This window comes from Rattus norvegicus, chromosome 2 (assembly GCF_036323735.1).
Source record: "Rattus norvegicus strain BN/NHsdMcwi chromosome 2, GRCr8, whole genome shotgun sequence".
Lineage (NCBI taxonomy): Eukaryota > Metazoa > Chordata > Mammalia > Rodentia > Muridae > Rattus > Rattus norvegicus.
In genome coordinates this window covers 30,250,657-30,278,299 of record NC_086020.1, presented here as the reverse complement: position 1 = coordinate 30,278,299, position 27,643 = coordinate 30,250,657, and the positions used below count along the sequence as shown (strand labels likewise).

The 27,643-nt window shown below is 46.2% G+C and overlaps 1 long non-coding RNA gene across 1 annotated transcript; it reads right to left on the bottom strand.

The window, feature by feature from the left end:
• Positions 1 to 787: 787 nt before the first annotated feature.
• On the bottom strand, positions 788 to 26,521 carry LOC120100676 (uncharacterized). The gene is made up of 3 exons (XR_005500525.2): positions 20,205 to 26,521; positions 1,660 to 1,790; positions 788 to 1,395 (listed from the first exon to the last, which is right to left on the bottom strand). It is a non-coding gene; the product is annotated as an uncharacterized LOC120100676 (long non-coding RNA).
• Between the last annotated feature and the right edge of the window lie 1,122 nt (positions 26,522 to 27,643).

Genomic DNA, 27,643 nt, shown 5'->3' with positions numbered 1-27,643 from the left:
TTTAGATAGTGCTTTTCTAGGTAGAGCTTTAGTAGATTACTTCTAAATGCATTTTCTTCGACAAGTTTGTCTTTTTTAAAATTCCATGTATCAGTTTCCACAGCGTAATAAAATTCAGTTTGTCACATCCTAAATTTTTAGGTAAATTTTACTACAAACAAAAAACCCTCCTCCTCATATCCTCTACCTCTTAAGACATGATAAAATCACCCCAACAAAGCCAGGTAAGTGGGCTTGCCAGGGAGCCCAGCAGGGATTAAATAAAGCAAGAGTGCCCTCTGCTGGCTGCATGGAAGATCAAGTGCCAAAGGGTCTGACAACATTCCAAACCACCCTACAGAAAAGAGAAACGGGAATGAACATTCTGGGATGAACACGCTCTTCAAATTCTTGGGAGTTACTTTGAGCCCCAGGTGTCCCGTGTTTAGATGAGCAGAGGAAACGGTAAGCCGGGATCCGGCTGGTCTGTGAGAATGGCCAGGCACAGGGTGAGCCGGTGGCCTACAGACACAGAGAGCAGAGGACAAAACCCGGATCATTTAGTCAGATCCCTGCCACTTCTCCTTCTAAATACAATGTTAGGTTCATTGTCCTGAAGTCTGTGGACAACAACCTATTTGTCTACAGAGATAGAGTTGGGATTAATAACAAAGTTGAACCTCTCTCGTTTTTTATACTTATCGTGTGTAAGCACCGTATTTACCTATCCCATTTAACACCCACATTGACCCAAAAGGACTAAAATCTCATAGGGTGATCTAGAGCTGATGTGCTTCTCGTCACACCAGAGTTCTTAACCACTGAACTACACTGTCTCCTCTATCTTCCTGCCACTCATGGTTCCTGTTTTCCGGCCCTCTGGAGTGCCAGGTTTGCCCCACCCCACCCCATTTTCCTCCTCACTCTCTTTCTGTCTCTCTCTGTGTCTCTGTCTCTCTCTCTCTGTGTCTGTCTCTCTCTCTCTCTCACACACATACGCACACCCACACACACACACACTGGATTTATAGGGAGAGAAGACATGATTATTTGATTTACTTTGCCCCATGTTGACAGATCTGATAACAGTGTGACAGAGGAGAAGCTGGAATCAATTGACTACAATTAGACTGTTTTTTTTTTAATCCACTTTGCCCCTTCTCCATAGTTGGTTACCAGATCATGGTTACATTCTGGCACACTGTACCCAGTAGAGATTGGCACACCAACTCACAAGCAAAGACATGTCTTCATCAAATTGCTCTTTCAAACTTAGTTTAGACAGTTTCCCAGCTGTGGGCCGAGACACTGTTTCCCTTGCTGTGATCAAGCCCCACGCAGTAAGAGAAACATCTTCCCACTTCCATGTCTGCAACCCAAAGGCCCAGGGGAGCTCATGTGTCCTCTTGGAAGAATCTTGAGAGAAAAATACAATAGAAAACAAAGGAAGATTTTAACTTCTTGGCTGAACCCAGCAATTGTGACATTATGTTTTAAATCCAACATATACAGAGTATGTAAAAGTTCGAAAGCCTTATATTGGACAATGGTTTACAGATGTGAAGGACTTGTCAGTGGGTAGGCACAGGTCCCCTGAGTACGTTGCATTCTACTCCTTGAAGACGCCAATTGTCTAGGAGCCAACCGCTAGGATTAGTAAAGCAGTGCTCCCACACTAACCTTTTAGCGGATCGAGTCCCTGTTGGAGCTTCCTTCAAAGAGCACATGATGTCTACCCAAGCAACGAATCAACAAGTAGTCTCTCAGGCTGGGATTTAGTTATGAGGAGTGGAGCAACACCCATACGAAAGCTGAAACAGAAAACACAGGACCTGTCTATCAGCCATGGCATTCAAAGTGCTGGAGAGGGAGCAGGGGGTCCCTTTCCTCTCGTCTCTCTGAACTATCAGATGTGTGTATATATAAACATTAAGGCTGGAGAGGCGGCTAAGAGGACTTGGTGCTCTTACAGAGAACCAAGATTTGGTTTCCAGCTCCCACAGGGAAACATAACTGTAACCCCAGTTCAGGGTGATTTGGCGCCCTCTTCTGGATTCTTTGGATAATGTAAACACCAGGAGCCCTTCCATACATGCAGGCAGACATTCATACACAAAAATAAAATAAACAATGGAAATGTTAAGCTGGGTGTGGTGGTGCATACCTTTAGACCAAGCACTCAGGAGGCAGAGGCAGGCAGATCTCTGTGACTTCAAAGCCAGCCTGCTCTACAGAGTTCTAGGACAGCCAGGGCTACACAGAGTCAGCCTGTCTCAAAATACCCAGACCAAAAGAGGACAAAAAGACGGAAATGTCAGTTACAAAAATCTGCCTGGTCTCTCGATGGAGTCCGCGTAGGGGCAGCATCCTCTCTTACAGTGACACAATGCTTGGGCCTTCTGTACTCATTCCCAAAAAGCAGTATGTGTTTCTTGGGCACAGCATCCAGTAAGTAGTTATTACAGAAAGTTTAGAGTGTTTTCATACCTCATAATCCTCAAACCCTTGGAAAGGTAGAGATAATTGAGACTGCGTTTCATTTCACAGCCAGAAACTAAGTTTGAGGAATCCAGTGTCCTACCTTGGACCATGTATCTGCCAAGCGGATAGGCTGCAGCCTGAGCTGTCTGTTTCTTGATTCGTTTTGCCTCCATTCAGTATCTTCCTTCTCTCTACCGTGTGTGGCCTCAGACCAACCTGAGTAAGTGCAGATTTGTGAATGAAGAGTGTAGCAAAGGAAGTTTCTTCCTTTGACCTTGCAGACAGATAATTGAAACTGTGCCCCTTTCTCACCAAGGCAAGAGAGTCGATTGTTGTGTTGGGCTAAACACCAAGGATTTACCTTGTGTTGTTTGGAAAACATCATTTCCTAGAACATGTTTCCTTAACCAGAGTTTCACTGTTAGGCTCACACTCAGAGAAATCAGTTAAAGAAAACCCCCAGGAGTCTCCAAAGGAGTGCGATTGTTGCCCTCAATGAGTAAAACTGAGTAAATAACTCGGGTCATGCCAAACTCACACTAACCAACGTCTCCGAAATAAGCAGCAAGTCTCCCGAAGGCTGAGGTAATCCATTTCTGCTCCTTGGTGATTAATTGGTCTGTATCCCTTGGTGTAAGAACTGATAAGGCTCAGGTAGTGAAAAAACAGAGTGTGTCACCCAGGTGGAGAGGTCCACACGAAGGGGGTGCCAGATATTAATTCTAACACTCCGGTACCGATCCTGACAGCCTGGGCTGGGTAGCTAAGTCTACTAAGAACTCTACACAAAGCTACCCTTATGCCAGGAAAGCTAGGAGATAGCTAAAAACCAGTTTAACCCTGATTCTTGACTGTGGGTAGAGTCTGCACAGTAGATAAGAAGCAAATGGTTGGTATAGCACCTGCCTGGGACCCAGCAACAAAGGGTAAGACACAGGGGTCGTGAGTTGAAGGCCAGCCTAGATTACATAGGGACATGCTGTATCTGTCTTGGTGATGAAGAAATAAGGGTAAGCACGTTTCTTTGATCTTGCCAACAGTAGAAGGCAGGATCCACACTGCAGGCTTCCTTTGTTCTTTGGCCATGCACAGGTGCACATGCGTGCTCATGTGGAGGTCAGAGGTCAACATTCTAATACTTGCCTCTATTGCACTCCACTTTGCTTCTTAAGACAGGGCCTCTCATGGAACCCAGATCTCACTGACTTGACCAGGCCAAGGTCTGGGTAAGGAGCTCTAGGCATCTGTTTATCTCCATCACACTCCCTAACCTGTAAGCCTAGTGTGGTTTGCCCTGAAGTTATCTGTATTTTGATGCTAATTCCACTGTCCCAAGAACAGCTGCCTAGTCAGTACTCAGAACTCAGGTGACTTCACCAGAACCTTCTCCCCATTGAATTTGTAAAGTACAGGTGAGGGGCAGGTACAAGATAGAAAGCCTATCATTGGAGGAGAAGGAAGGATGGGTGGGAGAGAAGTTTGAAGGAAGAGGAGGAGACAGGACAGAGAAGAAGAGACAGGAGAGAGAGAGAGAGAGAGAGAGAGAGAGAGAGAGAGAGAGAGAGAGAGAGAGAGAGTGAGAAGCGTGGCAGGACAAGATGGCAGGTGATGTTAAGATTCCGCTCTGTGTATTTACAGGTTGTTATTAATGTTTTCAAGGGATGGATGGTACCGGGCTTTGTATGTTTAAGTGGGCAATTATTTCTTACCAATTGGGTCAAAGATTATTGTGTTGTGTGCTCTTTTATGTGAGGGTTTGAGTGTAGGAAAGTGTGTGGCCGGGATGTGTTTCCGCCAAGATATCTAGCAGATATCTTGGGGCACCACAGTACGGACCAAGCGGGATAAAAGACCACAATACTATTTATTTTTATATTTTTACAACAACAGCCTAGAGCTGGGGTTGCAGAGTTTCCACTGCACCTCGCTTTCACATGGATTCTGGAGACCCCAAGGTCAGGTCCTCCTGTTTGTGCAGAGAGCACCGTACCCAGGGTCATCATCCGACCGACCTGGGTGTTTTTTGAGACAGGGTTCTATATACCAAGCAGACCTTGCCTTCCAAATGCTGGGTTTACGGGTGTGGGCCCCCAGGCCCAGCTCAGATTCCAGGCTTCCTGACCTAGAAGCTGTCTGTGGGTCTCTGGTCTACCTGTGCCATAGCAAGCATGTCCTCCTGGGTGGAGGGTGAACTGCCACTTTCACGAACATTTTCAGTCAACATGCACTAAAATAGTGTCTGTTGGGGCTTTTTTTGGGGGGGTGGTTGTTGTTTTGATTTTTTTTCTTACATTTTACAAAAACTTTTATATTGTGAGAGGTCCTGGTAGTTGGGTGGTATATGATTGTGACACTTAACACCCGGACTATGAAGTATTAAAAACATTTTCATTTTTTTTATCTTTATTTTTTCTACAATAGGATATAACTACCATCTTAAGGCCCTAGTCTACCAACTTAGTGGGAACTTCATCTGGGCCACTTAGGGGGATCCATCCTTTCTCTCCCCATCCCTCCCTTTTTTGCTCAGCATTGGGTCTGAGTTCCAGAAAACTTTTGAAGACGTTTGGCTGCAGCTGCAGCCGCAGGCCAAAACCGGTGCTGCTGTGGCCATACACAGGAGATCTTTAACGAGACGATGACCAACAATTAGTACCTTCCAAAACAAACAAGCAGAAAATGAAAACATGTCTCTCGGTTTACCCTCCTGGATGCTTTAGGAAAGATTAAAACACTGCAAAATTACTATGTAAGAAATAATTTAAATAAAGATGCAGGTTTCCTAGTTACCCGGGGTGATGTAACAGGGCACCATCTTACCACGCAGACCTCTTAAAGGCAGCCAGAGTCCACGAAACAGCTGGATCATGAGGTAATAGAGTGCCAAAGTTTCAGGGCCTGCAAAGGCCTACCTTCAAAGGACCACAATTTCAAAAAAGTAAATACAGGGCCTGGAGAGATGGTTCACGGGTTAAGAGCACTGGCTGCTCTTCTAGAAGCCTGGGGATTGATTACCAGCACCCACATGGTGGCTCACAACTGCCTGTAACTCCAGTTCCAAGGAATTGAGTGACCTTTTCTGCCCTCCAAGGGCACCAACATTGATATCCATTCGGGCAAAACACCCCACACACAGTACAATGAAACAGCGATGACGGGACAGCCATGGAGACTCTACCTGAATGTGCACATTTGATTACCTTTTTGCTACAGCTGCTGTGAGGCTAACATTGTAGGTAATTTTGGCCAAACGTGATTCCTTCAAGCTGTGGTAATTATAAGCGGATCACATTTTAATTACTTCCATTACCATGGTGGAATTATACACCATGTTGATAATGAACGCCTCGAAAGCCAAAAGCCAATGAGCGTTACACGTTCACTGAATGACTGTGTGTCTGGCTAGGGAGGTCAGCCACAGGTCAGACCTGGAAAGTAGTTGCAGACGTGTTCTAGTCCATTACCTTCTTGCTGATGAAAAGCACAGCTCTCATCTTAAAGGGACTAAGAGACTTTTGTTGTTGGCTTTGTTTTTGTTGTTGTTGTTGTTTTGTTTGTTTTATTTTGTTTTGTGGAGCCATTTTGAGTGACCGTGGCTCAGGAACACAGGTTTAGATCACTCCGAATTCCATGTTCCAGCATGGAAGCAGTTTTGTTAAATTTTACAGTTTTACAAAACAAAAAAGAAAGTCATACATCAAGGCAAGATTAAGACACACCGGTGGGTACGGCAGAAAGATAGGTGCATTAAGATGAGGAAATCTTACCTAATGGCCGCAGATGCTATCTGATGACATTCTTAGCTTTTAGGTTGGAGGACAATGCCTATTGGTCACAGAATGTTAGTTGTGACACAGCAGGGCAAGGGATGGCTATTCAGGGGCTAAAGCTAGCCTAAAATAAGGTAATTAGCCCTGGACTTGCAACATCCCAACCTCCTCACACCATTGCAGTGCTAATCAGTCAGTCCCAGCAGACACAGTTCCCCCGCCCCCAGGAATTACTATTCATATTCTAAACCAGTCATAAAGCCAGTCTTGTTCCCAAAAATCTCAATTTCCTGTGCATCAGAAAATAACTCTGAGTCAGGAGGTGGTGACACACACACTGAATCCCAGTACTTGAGAGGCAGAGGCAGGTGGATCTCTGAGTTCAGGGTCAGCCTGGTCTACAGAGTGAATTCCAGGACAGCCAGGACTACACAGATAAACTCTGTCTTGAAAAAACAAAAGCAAAAAGATGACTCCTCTACTGATCCTACTGATGCTAAGATTGTGTGACACCAGGGCACACACAGTGAGTCTCCCAGTCCTCCCAGTCCTCCCAGTCCTCCCAGTCCTCCCAGTCCTCCCAGTCCTCCCAGTCCTCCCAGTCCTCACTGGTGAGGATGCCCTCACTCCATTTGCCCCATTCAGATACAAGTATGTGGACCCAGGAGCCGCATGCTAATCCAAACAAAGTCCCTAGATCCGAATGTGAGGAGCAACAGGGCTCTAGAATGTGATTCACTGAAACCATCTGTCTCTAGAGTGAGTAAGTATCTCCTTACGCCTCAGTTTCTCAAACTCTCCCACCGATCACCTTGAGAATTTGCTCAGCTCAGATTCTGATGATTCAGGAGGTCTGGGGTGGAGAAAGTCAGCTTGTTTTTACACCAAGCTCCCAGTGGTTGTCAAGGATGCTGGTCTTCTGAGTATGGAGGTATGGTAGCATACAGTATCACAGAAGCCAGTTGTGCCACAGAACCAGACTATGACACCGCCCAACCCTTCAAACCCTAGGACTCTGCCTCCTTATAAACAAGGAAAGCCCTCCTCAACAGACATAGTCCATGCTTTGTAAAGGAGTGGTAGATTCCCTGGGAAGTTGGTATGTGAGCTGGGTATAAAAGTCGGGAGTTTAATGTGCAGGAGAGGCCCAGGCACACACAGCATGAAGTCACATGAGTCTCGGGTAGATTAAACAGAAGACTTAAAAGAATATGTATGGGCTGTAAGCAAGAGAAATCAGTCAGGCCCCGGGGGCTGCCTCTGAATGCAAGGAGAGAAATGAGGACGGTCTGAGCTGGCAGTGAGCTAGGATCCAGGGACCTCACAAACATGCTGGTGCAAGAGCTCTGAGCTGTGGCATGAACAGCTGAAACTAGCTCAGCAACACGGAGTCTGATGGCATTAAACGAGCTCAGGTCAACTTCAGGGGTCTGGAGCTGGCTGTCTGGCCTGCAGCTCAAACCAGGATCCCACATGTTCAGAAGCAGTGGTTAGGGGTTGGGGCTCATAAGTCGTCCTGGGGACTGAGGCAAGGCACTGGGAAGGAAGCATAAATGGCTCTTTGACCCCAAGTGTCCTTTCCCATCAGCTATCTGTTAAGATAAGGATACAAAATGACAGACGTGGTTGGTTGTGGCAGGCCCCCATAAGGCCTGAGATAAGAAAATCCAGCTTTTAAGAATTTCCTGGTACCAGGATGAACTTGGGGAGAACTCTTAAAGCGTTAACTTTTTTCCTCTTTCATTTTGAAGAGAGTTAGACTATCCATCACGGGCCTCTCAGGGCCTATAAAATTTTGCCAGCACTATTGGGAAGCAAAGCCGGTTAGAATGAATCAGCTTAGACATTGAGCTATTTATTAAATGCAAGGGACTTTGAGCAGTGAAAAAAAAAATACACTGTATTTTAGAGAAACTGGTTCCCCTTTACACAACACTGTAGCCATGGTTATTGTTATTGCTTTATATGTCATTACCTTAAAAAAAAATCTCTACATAAGAGAAAGCCTCTTATGGCCATGTGCACCCCCTCACTGGTGTATATTTTTTGAGTTATACCTTTAATAAGCACTAGGTGATTGTAGTTGTTATAATTTAGGAAGATCGCTCCGATAGTTCACAAAAGAAGTTTCTTCTCAAAGCCTCTCTGAAAATATGAAAGGGAAATAGTATTCGATCAAATATATTTCACTCTAAAGTTCACACGTTGTCTTTTCCAGTTAGAAGGACCTACCAGGGGCAGGTAGGCTAAGAGCCCAGGGGTTAAGACTGATTGCTGACAGTGAATAGAGGATATGTATTTAAAAGAGAGTGAGAAGCAGTATATGAGAGGGTTTGGGGGAGGAAAAGGAAGAGGGAGGGTAAGTAATTGTATCATAATCTCAAAAGCAAGAGAAAGTATTAAAAAACAAAGAAAACGCTTGCTGAGCCACCGTGAAGACCAACATTTGGGTCCCACATAGCCAGCTGAGAGTCCCACTAAGAACTGTGACTCGTATCCAACACCCTCTTCTGGCCTCCCCATACAGAGATGTTCACATAAACTAACTCTGTGTGTGTGTCTCTGTCTGTCTGCCTCTGTCTCTCTTTCTGTGCCTCTCTCTACTTCTCTCATACATACACAAATAAATAAATAATTTAAAAAAGGAACTACTACTCACATCTGTGCCCAACTAATGTGATAGTGTCCTGAATTATTCATTTTAATGCTTCCTAAGGCTGGTGAGGTGGCTCAGCTGGTAAAGACTGTTGCCACTAAGCCTGGCCAGGTTTGACCCCTTCCAACTCCCAAGGGTTGGCCTCTGACTTACATCATGGCACACACACAAAATAAATAAGTGTAATTAAAAATAGAGCTTCCTAAATTTCTTCTACATGTACTTAGTCAGCATGTTACTGCCCTAACTGGTAATTGTTTCAACTCCATTAAAATAATGACTGTCGTTTGTACTATTTTTCACATGTACAACACCATTTAACCTCAAAAAAAAATGCAAAATGTTCTCAAAATGATCTCCATTTGTGGATAAGAACACCAGTGCTTAGAAAGATCTGGTGATGTGTCTGAGCTCTCCCAGCTCTCAACGGCAAACCCGAGACTCCGGCTGAAGTTACCTGTTACATAAATATTCTAAGTCAAAAAGGAAACCAGGACATTTTGAAAAATTCTTCAAGGCAAAGAAAATATTCAGAGTTACCTAGAAAAGGCTATCCAATAGCTAGCTCATCAATCACGTCAAGGACCCTTAACAGAAAGGAAACCTGAGGAAAGTGGGGCCACCTTGGGGCTGGCCTCAGCAGATTCAAAAGAAACACACACTCAGATCCATAAAACCCCACAGCTTAACGGAAGCGGCCTCCGGGGGAAGCAGCACAAGGGGAGGCGCGCACAGCACAACGTCAACCATCTTCCACCGCGCTGGTGCTACTTCACCACCATGTTACTTCAGCCAACCCGACGCTATCGCCTTCCGATTTCATAGCTTCCCTCAGCCACTCCGTAACCTCCCTACTATGAATTGTTTTTAGTCTTTCAGCTGCCCCTGAGCAGTTCTACTTCTGTCAACACAGGGGTAGGAGGCAGAACAGACTTTCAAGGTTGAGGATACAAAGAAGCGAGTGGGTGTGCGCCGTCTGCGGGATTGCTTTTGTTGTTCCGGTCTCATAAACTAATGAGTCACTCGGGCTCACGAGGGCCCATGTATATAGCTTCATCGTCACCCCTGGCCACACTGTTATCTTTGTTGGTCCTAAATACCAAACACTGTGGTCTGGAGACTCGTGTTCATCATGCTTTTCCCAAATCACCCTGATGTCCTCTGATCAGTCAAGCCCCTCCCTCCTGCCTCGCTCTGCTTCATTTTTCTCCAGAACTCCACCTTGTGAGCAGAATCCTGATCGCCCATCTCCCAAGTGCTAGGATTACAAGAACGTGTCACCATTTCAGTTGTACATAGTGCTAGGTATCAACCCCAGGGCTTCGAACGTTCTAGTAAGTCCTCTAATGACTCGGCTACCTCCACATCCTTCCCATCAGTCGCGTTTTGTAATACATATGTCGTGGCTATTCCTGGTTGTCGACTTGACTATATCTGGAATGAACTACCATCCAGAATTGGAAGGCTCACCCGTGATCCTGATCTTGAGGCTGGGAGATACAAGTTTCTGACCTGGATCTTGGCGTGGAGATCTTGAGGCAAAGTGGCTATGAATCTCAGGAGCTTAAGGCAAAGAGATCTCTGAGTTCAAGGTCACCTGGGACAAAGCAAGTCCTGGGTAGGCGTGGTGGTGCACACTTTTAATCTTCTGCTGGAGACTTACACAAAGACATTGGAAGAAGGAAGAGTCTCTCTCCTTTTTTTGCCTGCCTGCCTGCCTGCCTGCCTGCCTGCCTGCCTGCCTGCCTCATGGGGCGGAGCCACTGCTAGACCCTTGGACTTCCATTCACAGCTGCTGCTGACCACTGTTGGGGAGTTGGACTACAGGCTGTAAGTCATCAACCAATCCTCTTCCTACATAGAGACTACCCATAAGTTCTGTGACGCTAGAGAACCCTAAGACAATCCCTGATGTTTTGTAAACGAACCTCTGTAGTCTTTCCACTCCTTTGACTGCTCACTGTTAACTCCGCCTCCCAGGGTGTCCGATGTCCTTTGTCCCCAACCCCCCCTTCCCTGTGTGTACAAAGTCCAGGCTTTCCCGCTTAGATTCAAATCATGCTATGTCATCTCCCACTCCGATATACTGCTGCTCCCCAGACCTCCAAGGCAGGTGTTCACACATCTGGCCAACGGCAGATAATTGACTCCCAGAGATGTCAGCTGTCTTTAGGCCCCAGAATAAGGGAATCCAGAACCTTTGGCTGGGGAACATTCTGCAGTCCTGGGGACTTTATCGGACATAGGGGGAAGTATCCTCGGGAACACATCTCAAAAGCACCCTCTGGCAAATTGCCAGCTCCCAGAGGTCTCTGATGCTTTTCAGTGAGCACTCTCCTGAAGGACCACCATCCGTGTCGATTACGGAAGGGGGCCTGTGCAGTTAAGAAGTCCATGTTGCTCAGAGAGAGGCCTGGCCCTTGCCCTTAGCTTCTGTCTTCATGTAGAGGCAGGGCCCAGACCCACCGCAGTGCAAGAAGGGGGACCGATCAAGTGATGTAAGATGGGAACTTTATCTGTGCCATCCTGGATGCTGAGATGGACCGGATCCACAATCGATCAAGCCTATAAAATGGGGCCCTGATAAGGCCTCTGAAGACCAAGGTTTAGGTGAACTTCCCCGCTTGACAATAGTCCTGTGTACTGTCAGACAGTACACAGGGCATCAGTGGCAGAGAGATGTTGCCCGAGCATGGCAAACGTTTGCTTCAGAGCCTTCTGGACTCTGCCCGCAGCAGCTCCTCTCGTGTCTACAGCTGAGTAGACCAGCTTTGGGTGGGTACCAGAAGGCCCAGCCGATTAATGAATGAAGGGTTGACCCCAAGCTCGGAGTTGGCATCAGGAGTGAGAGAAATCTCAGGCCCCGTGCCCTCTGAGCTGACAATTTTAGCTAATCCTGAGGACACCCCCTTATCAAGGGAAGACGCAGGGTTATTTCACTTGGAGTCATTTCAATTTAATGACATTAGCTAGCTCCTTTCCCCCCAGTTTACTCTGATTTTTATAGTCTTTATATCTCTTTAAAAACTTATGTGGGGGAAAGGAGACCTTTAGAGCAGAGAACATGACTCTGGTATTGATGTGACATTTGCACCAGTAACTCCTAATATACTTTGAATATTCCCTGGTGAGAACATAATGGTTCAGTGAAACCAAGGCACCTGCCTAAGGTCTCAGAAGGTTCATATCAAATCTGGGGGCAGAGCGGCCGAGGCTAGATTTCTCAGGCAGCCCAGAAGACCATGGTCAGATCTGGGTACACGTTAACCTTGGCACATCCAATCCCAGTGCAGGGTGGGCAGAAGGTTCATCTTGGAGGACTCATCTGCCTAAGGACTGTCTTGGAAATGGCTGTGGGGAAGCCCTGGGCAATTCTGAATTCAAAGGGATCACAAAGTGAACAGTTCCTGGCCCGGAGAAAGTGGGCACGAAGCACAGAAAGTCACTAAGACCTACGCCACAGAAGGATTCTGTCTTATCACTGAGGACAGAATCCCTGGAGGTCAAAAGACCCTCTTCAGGTGGGCTAGTTAAAACTGATTAGATCTGAGATGGGTACCAGAGGGACCCATAACTCCTCTTCATTGTCCCTTCCCTTCCTCTTTCTTTAAAAATTACATCCATCCATCTATCTATCTATCTATCTATCTATCTATCTATCTATCTATCTACCCAACCAGCCAGCCACCCCACCTATCTATCTATCTATCTATCTATCTATCTATCTATCTATCTATCTATCTATCTGTTTCTATTCTCTCTCTCTCTCTCTCTCTCTCTCTCTTTGTGTGTGTGTGTGTGTGTGTGTGTGTGTGTGTGTGTGTGTGTGTGTGTGTTGATTTGAATGAGGAATCTCCACCATAGTCTTGGACATTTGGACACTTGGTCCTGAGTCGGTGGCTCGGTGGCTCAGTTTCGATAGCTTGCTGGAGGAAGTCATTACTGAATGCAGGGTCTGAGAGTAAGTAGCATTGCCCACCTCTAGGGGGAGCTCTCGCTCGCTCTCACTGCTTCATGTTTATGGTTGAGGTGTGAGCTTGCAGCTCCCTACTGCTGCCTAGCAGCCTGCTGCTCGCTTCTATGCCTCTGCTCCGTCGTGGTGGACTCTCATCAGACTGGCACCACAAGCCAAAATAAACTCTCTTCTTCTAAAGTTGTCTCGGTCGGGGTGTTTTAACAGAGCGACGGAAAGGTAAGTAGCACAGTCGAGGGACAGCCGGTTCCTGTGCACAGTATGTTTGTCAAGGTCAGAGGACAGCTGGTAGGACTTGGCTCTCTCCTTCCCACCCAAGGATGAAACTCAGATTGCCAGGGCCAAAGCATCTTTCACTGCTGAGCCATCTCTTTGGCCTCTGTTTCTTTTAACCTCCAGCCCCGCCAAGGGCAGACAATCAGATGGCAAGTTTCTTACTCTTGGCCAGTAGTCTCCATCATGGCTAATCTTGTACTGACCTCATGATTCTAAGAGAGGAGACAGCTTGGGACCAAAAACTGGTAACAGATCAGAGTGTGGAGAGAATGTAGACCGGCTAAGGAGAATGGATGAGTACCAGAGTTGGGAGATTCCCCCCAGCTCCTTCCTGTGTGGGAGGAGACGGACATTTTGCTAGATCCTCCGTTTTCAGTCAGCTAACAGTAGGAGCCTCCTCCATCAGAAGCCACCCTTACCCTATCATCAACTAAACACAACTATTTCCACCTTGACCCAGGAAATTAAACTTTGGTGAGACTAAATGAACTTAAACTCTTAACATTTTGACCAAGACATGGAATTTGATATCGATTTCTGAAGCCTCAGCAAGCCTTTAATGTCTTTTCTACTCTGTGGGTGGGGTGTGAGGGCAGGACTGTTGAGAACGGAGGAGAAAAGCAGGAGCCCAAAGGAAAAAAACCAAAAACACCATTTATTCTGCAAGAGACAAAGGGACGATCTTAACCTTTGTTACAAAGAGAAAGAGCAGAGCTTCTGTGAAAGGAGTTGAAGCCCTTGTCAGGTCAGCAGCTTTTCTATCTGAGAGCCACATCTTGGTGGCTCCCAAACAATTCCTTCAGCCGGGAGCAGTGAGTTATGATTCATCTTCTAAACCATCCCAAATGAGTTTGTTACAATGTAGCTGCTTCCCAGCCTCCCCTTTAGCTAAGAGAAGTCCCTGAGCCAAGCTTGATCTTGGGAAATGAAGTGAAGAGAAGCCGGTGCAGATGTCCAGGGTCCCCGTGAGCGGCTCATTACTGTCCTTCCACCTCAGGTACACACTGGTTTGTTTTGTTTTGTTTTTTTTTTTTCTTTTTTTTTCTTTTTTTCTGGAGCTGAGGACCGAACCCAGGGCCTTGCGCTTTCTAGGCAAGCGCTCTACCACTGAGCTAAATCCCCAACCCCTACACACTGGTTTTTAATACTGTGGCAACTAGCTATGGCTACAAAGAACAAGGAAATCCCAGAGATACTAGCCTTTAGGTCATTGAGTCACTCAACCAAGTCAGCTTAGTGAGAGAGGGGGAAAAAAGCAAAACATTGTTACATCGTTTACTTAAGCTGCCATTGACTGTTTCTGTGAGCCCCAGAAGCAGCTGACCAGCCCCTCAGAGACAGAACTCAGATAACAAGAAAATGCCTTTCCATTCTGAATAATTGTGCGCTTATACATTTGCTTTGAGAACTGGTAAGCATTAGTAAAGACATCTCAGAGGGATTTTTTTTTTTTTTAAAGATTATCTTGGAACTCAGGGATCCCATCAAAGAGGCTCCAGGCCTGAGGATCTCCTAGATCCAAGTTTGAAAAGAACCAGTGTAGGTCAAAGAAGCAGTTTATAGCCATGCTAAGAAAGATAAGTCATAGACTAGCAAAGGTCAATGGGAAGCACAAAAGCAAGGGACAGAAAGGCAACTGGGGAATGGGGAAGTGGTCACACAGGCAGCATACCTTTGTACAGGGAAAACCCCTGCAAGAAACCACAGCCTCCATTCAGTGTTGGCATTACTGGGCATCTCTGAGATGTCTACCTTGGATCCCAGAATGACAAACCCAGCCCTGCTGCAGTCACAATTAAGCATGGATTGTGTCTTTGTAACCATTCTGAAGCAACATAAATGGAAACCCACAAAGTTTGACCACCAAGAGTTATCTTCGACAGGAAAATGAGAAGAGGAAAATCAAAAGGGATATCAGAAGTGACAAGGAATTCATGAGTAGAGTGGGCTATAGGGGCACTTGCCTATACCCCCACCGCTGGGAGGCAGAAGAGGACTAGGAGTTTGAGGGTAGCCTGGACTCTAGACAGGAGACCAACGTTGTCTCTGGTGGGGGAAGCTGAAGGCTAAAGATGTTTGTAGCTCAGAGAGGAGGGCTACGTTAGCATTTACAGAACTTTGGTTTCCATCCTTAGCATGGGGGGTGGGGAGAAAAAGGAGGGAGGGAGGGACGTAACTCTGGTAGAAAGCTTACCTAGAATGGAACAAACACACACACACACACACACACACACACACACACACAAAACCTTTTTCAGAGACAGGATCTCACTATGTAACTCTGGCTGGCCTGAAACTCACAGAGATCCTGCTTCTGCCTTCCAAGTACAGAGATTAAAGTTATGTGGCTCCAAACCCGGCTAAGTAAATTTTCTAAGTGTAAAAATATACACACTTTAAATTGACACCCATATGGAGAGCACTGTCTTTCTTTCTTCCTTTCTTTTACTTTTTCTCTTTGTCTCTTTCACTAGACCTTTTGTTTGTTTGTTGAGCAGGGTTTCTCTGTGCTGGCCCAGAACTCACAGAGATTCTCCTCCTTCTGCTCCAATAGCTCACATGTGGCGTTCAGAAGACAAGCTGCAGGAGTGTGTTCTTTCCTTCTTCCGTATAGATTCTGGGGGTTGTCACTCAGGCCTTCAGGCTTGGTGGAAGACGCCCTTAACAACTGCACCACCTACTGGTCCCCTTTAAAGAAGTTTGTTTTTCTTCTGATCACCATGACACACTTTGAAACGGAGTTCAATTTAAAGAAAATCCAATGCTAAAAATCGATACCCACGGAACATGGAGAAGACTCACATCGCAGAGAGCTTTGCAGACTTTCTCTGTAAAGCGAGCCTTCCCGTGGACTTACAGCAATGTTTGCATCGAGCAGAGTTTGTCAAGCAGTGTTCTTGTGCGGTCAAGACCGCACCTTACACACATGGTGGCTCGCAACCATCTTTATTTCCTTTCTAGAGACTCAACACCCTCCTCTGACATCAGCAGGTACCAGGCATGTACATGACACACGGGTGTACGTGTGGAGCAAAGCATACACATAAAATAAAAATTAAAGTGCCGGAGCGGTGGCTCAGGGGTTAAGAGCACTGACTGCTCTTCCAGAGGTCCTGAGTTCAATTCCCAGCAACCACATGGTGGCTCACAACCATCTGTAATGAGATCTGATGTCCCTCTTCTGATGTGTCTGAAGAGAGAAACAGTGTACTCATTTATATAAAATAAATTAAAAAAAAAAAGACTTGTGGTGTTTACATGATAGATATTTTTATGTTGAATATAAAGAGTAGGCACCAGCAAGATACCTCACTGGGTAAAGGCACTTCCTCCTAAACCGAATGACTTGAGTTCGATTCCCAGTCCTGCATGATAGAAGGAGTGCCAATCCTGGCTTGGGCTTGTGGGGACAGAGTGACATTGTTTCTGCCCCTGGGACAGGGCCCCGTGTGAGCCTCCAGGCGTGTTGATGTGTGTGTAAGGCTTGTTTGTGTGATAATGTACGTATTTTCTGGAACCAGTGCTAGCAATGGAGGCCTCTTTCCTTCTGAGGAATGTCCTCCCCGTTAGCTTTAATGACTCCACGATAGTTAGAAACAGTACAAGTCCAGGAGTCTAGGGCGTGGCTGTGTCTCAGTAAAATGACAAACACTGGGAGCCTCAGGACAGCCCTTAAGGATTTGAGAAAGAGCTCTAAACACACGAGTTCAAAAACAAATCTCTCAACTATGCAGAAATAAGGAGGCCTTAGAGATTGTATGAGGGGCTTCATGAACCTAAGGAATGAAAACAGCTGCCCTGTGAGACAACTTGTTAGAAAATTACTAAGGAAGGAGATAAAGAGATTTGGGGAGCGGCGATTGCGGGAGATCCTGCCCAGCTGAGTTTTTTGCTTATGCTTGCAGAGGCGAATGGATTCCTGAGTTCAAGGTCAGCCTAGGACAGAGCAAGGTTAGGCCCAGGCAAGGTGGAAATGGTAATTTCAGGGCAGGGTCCTACCCGCCTATTTTATCCTCTGTGCTTAGTAATGGTGACAGATCTCCAATTTGTTTTGCAATGTTATGAAAAAAAAGATATGCTTGCTGTCTCCTAAGAATCAAAGGGCTGGATGCTGATTCATAATCAAAGAGAACCTGAAATTAATAACTGAATTGCTAGGCAAATAAGAAACGGGGTTTTTGATCTACCTGGGATGAGCTTGCAGAAAGCAATAGCAGTTCTTCTTTGGAATTTTTCTCCAGAGAGAACTGAGCTGTCTGGAGATCTCTGGAGAGTGGAAACAGCTCTTCAAGAATTTCTTTGGGCTGGAGAGGTGGCTCAGTGGTTAGGAACACTTGACTGCTTTTCCAGAGGTCCTGAGTTCAATTCCCAGCAAATGCATGAAGGCTCACAACCATCTGTAATGGGATCTGATGCCCTCTTCTGGTGTGTCTGAAGACAGCCACAGTGTACTCATATACATTAAATAAATATATCTCTTAAGAAAGAATTTTTTTTAACAGGATTTCTGATCGGTTGGAAGATCGATTTTTTTTTTTACAGCAGCTTTTCTGACTTTGGTCAGAAAAACCCATGATCTATCCAGATAGAGTTTATAATTTTTACTAGCAGAGAGAGCTGTCTCAACCAGAGAGTTTTTTAGAATAGCAAGAAAATGCTGTTTAAAGCAGAGCAGAACACACACACACAGAGAGAGAGAGAGAGAGAGAGAGAGAGAGAGAGAGAGAGAGATGGAGAGACGGAGGGAGGGGAGGGAGGAGGGGGAGATATCAGTCTGGAAAGCCATCTCAATAGAATCTCAATAGAACCCAGGCCGAAAGCTTGGACCCACAATTAGACTTTTGGCCACTCCCAGACACCCTTCTCTCAGGAACACCTCTCCAAGCCGAGGCTGGTCCTTTACCAATTTACAAAGTTATTCTCAGAATTCCACATGTGTAATGTGGTACCCACACATACAAACAAGCAAACTAATTAATTAATTTTAAAAAGAAAGATAAAGAGTAACCTTGGGGCAAAAACTAGATGAATTAGTGAATTTGTTCCTATGTAGAAATGGAGGGTGATGGGGGCCCAGGGCTTCAAAGCTACGCAGAGCTATGGTCTGCAGCCCATGAAAATCAGTAAAATTCAGTTTTCAGGCATAAGACGTGGGCTAAGAAACGGTGAGATGCCACCAGGAAATCAGCTATGAGAGCAAGCGCATATAAAGCAGACCTAGATAAAGAAATAGCAACACGTTTAAAAGATGGGTTATACAAAGATGGACTATTGAACGAATGGTGCCGGGAAAATCATAAATTAGATTCCTCCTGACTCCTGTAATGGCCAACATCAGTTCTGCAAAGACTTGTGATGTATATAAAAATTTAAAAAGGCAGAAAAAAGAATGCTGGGGAAAATCGATGATGTATCTCGGGCTGGGGAGGCTTAAAAGCAAAAGGACTGGCACGACAGCTCAGTGGGTAAAGGGGCTTGCCACCAAGCCTGGTAACCTGGGTTCAATCCCTAGAACCCACATGCGGAAGGGGATGGGTAGAAAGAGAGGTTGAAAGGAAAGAGGGGGGGCTGGGGATTTAGCTCAGTGGTAGAGCGCTTACCTAGGAAGCGCAAGGCCCTGGTTTCGGTCCCCAGCTCCGAAAAAAAGAACCAAAAAAAAAAAAAAAAAAAAAAAAAAAAAGAAAGGAAAGAGGGGGGCTTGGGGATTTAGCTCAGTGGTAGAGCGCTTGCCTAGCAAGCGCAAGGCCCTGGGTTTGGTCCCCAGCTCCGGAAAAAAAAAAAGAAAGAAAGAAAGAAAGAAAGGAAAGAGGGGAACTTCAGCAAAGGGAATAAGATGTTCCAGACCATCATGCAAGTTCGAATGGAAATATCAAACCAGGAGAACAAAGTGATTTATCAGACGAAGACTCGGGATCTTGCTACCGCACTGATACTGAGAGGAAGACCCGGAGCGCCTGCAGGAGAGTGCGGTCTGGGTTTCGCATCCCCTGGGAGGATGGGGCATGTCATTACGCCCACACGGTGCACCTGAACGTGAAGTCCCAACAGTCAGAGCCGGCACCTTTGATCCAGTAGCCTGACTTGTAGAAAAGAATCCGAAAGCTACCAAAAGCTGCTCTCACAGACCATTATCGCCAACTAAAAAGGTGACCGATAAATATGAGTCCATTCAGACTCAGATCTTAAAGGACTGTTTCACAAGAGGGAAAATGTTCGCGAGCTCTAAGGGTGAGAGTGGGTGACTTGGCTCCAGTTCCTGAAAGGCTGTGATTTTATAAAGGGGAGAACACACGTGTGTTTGTGTGTGTGTGTGTGTGTGTGTGTGCTCGTGTGTGCGTGCTTGAATGTTTGCGTGTGGTGTGCGTATGCATGTGCATGCATGTGGGTTTGTGTACATACTATATTCCTCCCTGTGTCCCATGACATCAAGAGGATGTCAGATTCCCCTGGGGCTGGGATTAGAGCTGGTTGTTGGCCCCCATGAGGATGCTGGGGACGAACCCACCTCAGGTCCGCTGCAAGAGGAGTAGTGGTCATAACCACTGAGCTGTCCCTTCATCCTCCTTGACTGTTGTGAGATAAGGTCTCTAATTGTAGCCCCAGGCCAGCATCTACCATCATACCACCTTATGGCGGGTTTGTAAATTTACGCTGCCAAGTTTCCCAAACTTTCTAAATAAATGTTTGCATGTGTGTAGAAATAAAGATTAAAACTGTGTATGTGTGTATGTAATGCTCTGAACTGAATATATATGTGTATATATATATATATACACATACATACATATATGGACATATCTCCCATCACACACACACACACACACACACACACACACACACACAGAGAGAGACAGACTCACGTGTGTTTAAAACATCTTGGAATCCCCAAAAGGACTATAAAATGGGGTCTGCACAGGTGGGGTACCAGCTAATCTCTCTTAATGAGAAATCGGGAAGAAGTGAACAACAAGTTTGATGAAATCATTTCTTCGTAAAGTTGTAAATATCACAGAGGACAGAGAAGCCCATAAACGGCCGCGAGATCAAAGACTCTGCGGAACAAACTCACCGGGAGAGAGGGGAAATTTATGGACCGAATTCTTTTCCTGAAGCCAGCTTCCTTCAAGTGTCCAGTTTAACGACCGCTTAAATTATATCCGCAATTTTCCGAGTGGTTCGCTTACTTTTCAAGTTTGTAAACCTACACATCAACAATTCTCAGTCAATGGGAGAACATCTCTCCTGAGAGCTATTAATAGAGCTTGCATCTTAAAGGTAGTAAAAGGCATGGCTACACATGCCTCTGCTTTTCATAACACAGAAGTACCACATCTGGTCATTAAAAAAAGAAGGCACATTATACAGAGTTGTACGGATGCCAGATACTTATTACAGAGGGCTGTTTTATCCATTTAGCCCAATTTCCCAGATGTTTTATTACTTGGAGACAGGAGAATTGTTGAAACTGGTGATTGAAGCCCATTTACTTTAAGGGGGCTTGTCTGTGAGCCATAGGAAGCATTTGGGGGGACAAGTAATTCACCACAGGCCACGGGGCAAAGCCTGTCATGTCTCTGGGTCACAAGCCAGCCCAACAAAGGACCAAACACCAACACTGTATTTAGGAACTCCAATGCTTCGTTTGCAGAATCTGCCCCTCAGAGCACTTAGCTGGCATTTCACATGCAAATGCAGAATTGGAGTAATTTTCATAATAGTAGGTCAAGTTGTCAGAGACATTGAAAATGCACTGGAAGGGGGCTAGGGCTGGTTTCTTATTGTCTGTCAACTGGGGAAATCCCTCCGTCCTCGCAGAAGTCTTGTCCTCATAAAGACCTCAGGATCTGGTGCCTCTTCCCCATCTCTACCCCAAAGAGGTACCCCCTTCTGCTCCCCCTCCTAGCACTCAGAGCCCTAATGGACCTGCCTGCTCTGCGGAATGGCAGCCCCGGAGGCATTTGCAGAGCTGGCCCTGGCCACCATGGCTGCTAATTAGAAGGCACCTCACTGAGGTCAATCCCCTGTACCTGTCAATCAGTCTGCTTCCAGCAGGAGTGAGGGGTTTGGGGGGAGAATGGAACCTTCCCCCCTTAATGTCTCTGTGGTTAGCAGCTCTGTTTCATACATGTGTAGGGAAATCTCTTGGGCCAGTGGGAATGAGCTTAGGCTGAGGGGGTTACATGCGGCCCATTCCCTCCATGCAAGCAAGTGTGGCCTCAGTCATTTTTTGTTGGTTTTGCTGCTGTGACTGCTGGTGGCCTCTGGCGTGAGAGTCACTGGGGTACATACACAGTGCCCCCCACTTCCATAGCCTTGCCACCAGGTCTCAGAAGGGAGTCCAAGACAACATTCTGCCGAGTGTGCCAGTGTATTAACAAAGAGCTTTTTTTTTTTTTTTTTTTTTTTGGTTCTTTTTTTCGGAGCTGGGGACCGAACCCAGGGCCTTGCGCTTCCTAGGTAAGCGCTCTACCACTGAGCTAAATCCCCAGCCCCAACAAAGAGCTTTAAACACAACACAGTCACTTTTGTGAATTTGAGGCAGGCATCTATCCGGGCACTCCAATAATCTGGGGGTACACCCCAAAGGGACAGTATTCTGACTCAGGATTAGCCGATTTCAAGCTGGGGTAGGACACTAAAGTCTCAGGGAAATAGGAAAAAACAGAGTCCAATAGATGTCTAGAAGTCATGTGTATTTCCAAAGGCTGGGCTGGCTGCTCCCTCAGGCTCCTGCAGGCCCCCATAGGCTCCCTCAGGCCCCCACAGGCTCCCTCACAAGCTTTCCAGTCAGCCAGGTTTCAACCTGAATCCCCCCCCCCCACCCTTCCTTGAGTAGTTAATGGATCTGTTGCTAGATTTCAAAAACAATATTCAAATAGCACTTCTGGAGCGTGTGTTCTTGATTAGAACACTTCAGAGACTCACTAATCATTCCTGATTAGGGTGCTGAACCAAGGCCTCCCCAACCTCATCACACTTTAAAACAGATTATATTAACATAAATTATCACTAGGCTTAGACAACGGTCCCCCCCCACCACCACCACCACAAATGGCAGGTTTGGGAAAGGACAAAGGATTCCCAGGGGACAGGCAGCCTAGCCTACTGCCAGGAAGGTCTGAAGCCTGGCTTCCAGATACTCAGATGCACCGTGGCTCGGGAGGGAGGGATGCATTAGGAGGCCACATTACCTGATGGGGTGGGGACAGTCATCGAGGGAGCTAAGGGAAAACAACGGCCACGCACTCATGTTCAGGGCAAGGTGTGGGCTTGTTCATCCAGTACTCTGTCTTTTGCTGGCTGCATTCCCCTCTTCTTGGTTCTCACTGTTTTCTTGTAGCTCCTTATTCGAGTCTTCAAGGTGCAGGATCCTTTGGGAGTCAGGTTGCTGTTATGTGTGCTGGGGGAAGGTGTATAGTGGCGCGCGCGCGCGCGTGTGTGTGTGTGTGTGTGTGTGTGCGCGCGCGCGCGTGTGTGCGTGTGTCAACCTCCGTGTGTGCCTATATGTGTTGTTTCTCTCTGAGTGTACCTGCGTCTGTTTGGGTGTATGTGTCTGTGTTGTGTCTGTCCATGAGTCTCTCTGTGCATGTTTGTATGTGTGTCTATATTTCTGTGTTTCTCTCTGTGCGTGTATGTGTCTGTGTTTATGTGTGTGTCTATGTCTCTGTCTGTTCTGTGTGTGCACCAGATACACACAAATGCATGGTGGAGGTGAATCTCAGACATTGTTGAAGCAGAGTTTCTAATAGCCTGGAACTCAAGAAGCAGGCCCTGAGGGCTGGCCAGCCACCCCCATGAACCCTCATCTGTTCTTGCCAGCACTGAATTCACAGGACCTTGCCACCACGCCCTGCTTCGTTAGTGGGTCCTAGGACCTTCACTCAATCCTCACACTTGGAAGGCAAGTGCTTTACTCACCAAGTTATCTCCTCAGCCCCGAACTACCTGCTTGTTTGCTGAGAGGCAGCCTGGCCGGGTCAGGGTAGATGGCTTAGGGTCATCAAATACTGACCCTCATGCTGTCTAACAACAGCTCTCTGTGCCTCAGTCTCCCCAACAGTCAAATAAGAACAGACTCACCTGCCTTACAGGCTGCGGAGGGGTGGGAGAGGCTGGCTTTAATAACAATAATGATTGCAGGGCTATCAAGTTGCTGGCTTCTCATAGCCTCAGGGCCCCCTCCCATGAGCAGAGACCATAGACAAGTCATGGTTGTGCCTATGACTACACTCATTAAGAGTTCTGTCCTTTTTCTTTTCTTTTTAAAAGATTTCTTTCTTTCTTTCTCTCTCTCTCTCTCTCTCTCTCTCTCTCTCTCTCTCTCTCTCTTTCTTTCTTTCTTATATAAGTACACGGTAGCTGTCCTCAGACACCAGAAGAGGGCATCAGGTCCCATTACAGATGGTTGTGAGCCACATGTGGTTGCTGGGAATTGAACTCATGACCTCTGGATGAGCAGACAGTGCTCTTAACCGCTGAGTCATCTCTCCAGCTCTCTTTCTTCCTTTCTTCCTTCCTCCCTCTCCCTTCCTTCCTTCCTTCCTTTCTCCCTCCCTTCCTCCCTTCCTTCCTTCCTTTATTTTTTTTTCTTTTTTTTCTTTTTTCTATTTTTTGGAGCTGAGGCCCGAACCCAGGGCCTTGCGTTTGCTAGGCATGCGCTCTACCACTGAGCTAAATCCCCAACCCCTCCTTCCTTTATTTTTTTCTGAAACATGTTCTCATGTCAACCCAATCTGGTCCCAGACTAGATACCTAGCCAGGGATGCCCATGAACTTCAGATCCTTCCTCTTCCACATCCTGTCTTAGAATTACAGGTAGGCTTGGTTTAAGCAGCGCTGAGAATCGGACCCAGGCCTTCCTGCATGCTAAGCTAGCTTTCTTCCTCCTGAGCTCCGTCTACTGCCAGCCCTGTCCCTGTCTCTCCCTTAGCCCATCTACATGCAGACTTCAGTGTGTCGAGCAAGGCTGACCAGTTGCCCGTATGCTTGTTATCCGTTCCATTTCCTCATGGAGACCTATGTCCCTCTGTAGAGTGTCTATTGGTCTGAATTATGTCCTCATTGACTGTATTCAGTACTGTTTTTTCTTTTTTAATTCAAAGAGTTCATTTCTTTTTATTTGGATTGCTTTTTCAGCATGCAGAATTGAACAGAATTTTTTTTTAGGGGCATGAGCTTAGCCTTTAAAGGCTGAGCCATCTCTCCAGCCCAGATCTTTTTTCTTTTTTAACCTATTGATTTTTTCCCCCTATTAAGAAGATCATGAAAATCCAAGCTAAGGAGATAGCCCTCCTTCTCCCAGAGACTTAATAAATATTCTCTAGTCATTCCCTCTGGGCGTGGGGGTGGGGAGTGGGGGACTTACCTCATCAATAAATCTGGAATTAATCTGGAGGAGGCTAAGATAATTATCTAAATTGATTTTTTTTCCAAGGAGCTCATCAATTGTCCCTATGCCGTTGATTGGCAAGCCTCCTCCTCTTCCCCGATCTGCGATGCCTCCTCTGGCAAACGTTAACTTCTTACATCTGGCAGGTCCACATTGAGGCTGTCAGTTCTGTGCTGTCAATCTCTGTCTCTTCTCAGGTCTGACCCACGATGACTGTAACACTGAGGAGCAGGGTGGAGGATGGGGCTGCCAAGGAGCCTGAGGGACAAGATGGGGACCAGGCAAGTACTGTGGCCTGGGTACAAACAGGACAAATATGAAGTTCAAGGCCTACTACTAGCACAAGTAGTGCGGCAGTGCGCATCTCAGTTTGTCTGGATACTGGAGATGTGGAATTAAGGGTCTAGGGAAGAATGAGGAGGGAGCTGAGGGTGCAGAACATGGCAGGTCAGGAACCTAATAAGAACCCAGGCATACAGTCTCAGGAGGAATGTGAAGCCGTGAGACACACCTCAGGTCATGAGGCCTGGGATGTAGAGTAGTCAGTCCCCACTTAGCCACAATTTCTCTTCCAAAGGTTTCAGTTTCTTATGATCAACCAGTGTCTAAAAAAATACTCAATGGGGGCTGGAGAGATGGCTCAGTGGTTAAGTGTACTGACTGCTCTTCCAGAGGTCCTGAGTTCAATTCTCAGCAACCATGGTGGCTCACAACCATCTGTAATGGGATCCGATGCCCTCTTCTGGTGTGTCTGAAGACAGAGTACTTATATACAAAAAAAAAAAAAAAAAAAAAATCTTAAAAAGGAAAAAAAAAGAAAGGGGCTGGGGATTTAGCTCAGTGGTAGAGCACTGACCTAGGAAGCGCAAGGCCCTGGGTTCGGTCCCCAGCTCCGAAAAAAAAAAAAAAAAGAACTAAAAAAAAGAAAAAAAAGAAAAATATTCAATGGAATATTCCAGAAACAAACAACTTGCGAGCTTTAGATAACTTTTATTGTAATGTACCATTCCGATTATTCTAGTTTATCCTTGCTATTATTATTTTTACTATGTTTAATTTATAAATCAAAATCACTCATCTATTAGTATATTATACATATGTATATATTCGTATGTAAAATTCACATAAAAGACAGTACGCATCAGGTCTGGTGCCCTCTGAATCAGCAGTTTCTGGTACCCACTTCAGTCTTAGATTGCTTCCTCTTTGGATAAGGAGGGACCACTTGGTAAAATAGTAACTATCATGGGATACCTCACTGCCAAAACGGCAGCGCCCAAAACGCGATCCAGGTCTGTGGGAAGTGTCTCTCCAGTCTTCTTACCCAGATGTCACCCCCATGTGCTGAACCCCTGGACTACCAGCAACACTGGTGTAACTTTAATTTTTTGTTTTAGAGCCTATTTTTAATGATGATTCTTAAATGCTTTAACCTCCCTTTTAGCCCACCACCCACCAGAGGTAATGGAAAGGAAAGGATACGGGGGAAGCGGACCTGCTTAGATCATTGGAGAGAATCCCATCTGCACTGTCAGGAAATCAGCAGTTCCATTCACAGGATTCAGCAGGGGCAGCTCGATCCACTCACAAACACTCTACAGGTACACCAGCAGTCCAGTTCGGTAAAGTCGGGATAGCAAACAGGAATCAGCAGCGATGGCATAACCTAGGGAGACAACCAAGCCTCAGCTTCTGCCCTGGTCAGCAGGAGGGACCAGCAGAAACCTCAGAAGTTCTCAGCTGTGCCTCTCACAGCAAAGCAAAGATCAGGGAGGATTCGAAACCAAGTGTTGCACAGCCACATCTACTAACAAGCCACGCTCGGCCTCTGCCACTGTCCATCGAGTCCTTTTATGCTCCTTCCAATCATCACGTGTCCTCCACGGGTCTTGCCTCAGTATGTGTAACTGTCTCGGCTGACATCACTCTGACAATCAGCCCAAGTCCGTAGAAACCACAAGAAACTGCAACACGCCACCAGAAGTTTTTCCAGTGCATTTCTCTCTATGGAGTCCTGACAAATGGAGCTCAACTGGCAATGTAAGATGGACCGATATATTGTCGTTGGCCAAGAATCCCTCATCATGTGTCTTTTCATGTGCTTGCTTTAGCAGAACACCCTTTTATCTGTGTCTGCTTCAGCCAAACACTCTTTCATGAGTCTGCCTTAGCCTTTCGCCTGTGTCTGCTGCAGGAAAACACTCCTTCACGTGTTTGCCCCGGCAAAGCGCTATCTAACACAACTGACTTTCCAAAGAACACTTACCTTTCCGCCTCACTCTGGAAATGGGATAAATTGCTAATGCATCAGAATAGTCTGTATACGGAAATGCTACTCACTACACAAACCAGAGTGTGCTGCCGAGACCTGGGGCAGAGTGGATAGGTCCCAAGTATGCCCAGGGAAAGAGCCAGACCCCAAATGAGGACACATTGTACCATTACTTTTCTATGCAAGTCTAGAAAATGCTCCCTTCCTACGGTTGTCTGGATGGAAGGGGAGGTTGGAGTGGTGGAGACAGAGAGTGCAGAGACAGGGAAGAGTCTGAAGATGGAGAGTTGGTACTGTGTCTGAACAAGGATCTGAAGTCCATCCCCAGGACCCTGTAAAAGGGCAGGCGTGAGAGCATGCATGTTATAAACCCAGCACTGGGGAGGCAGAAACAGAGGAGGGACCTAGTGGAGATTCCTAGTTAGCCAGTCAAGCCAGTAGATAAGCTTCTCATCTAGTGGGTCCCTGTCTCAAAAGAATAAAAGTATGTAGTATGAGCGTGTGTGCGTGTATGCATGTGTGCGTGTGTGCAACAGGTCTCGTAACTCATACCTGTAATCATAAACAGGTCCGTTTGATCCTGTCTTTTGTTCTCGGTCTTTGTTCCTGGGGCTTAGGCTGGTCTCTCTGGATTTCTCCCCAGTAAATTTGGGGCACGTGTTTGGTCTTTTGCTCCTGAGGCCTTAAGCTGGTTTTTCCTACTGTGCTTCCTGGAATTTTCCACCCGGTGAACTTGGGGTATATATTCAGTAATAAAGCTAAAGATTTGGCATTCTCTTGACATGAATGACCCGAGTGTTTTTTTTTTTTAAGCCCGCAGGCTTACACCCGGCCCTCCCTACCTCGT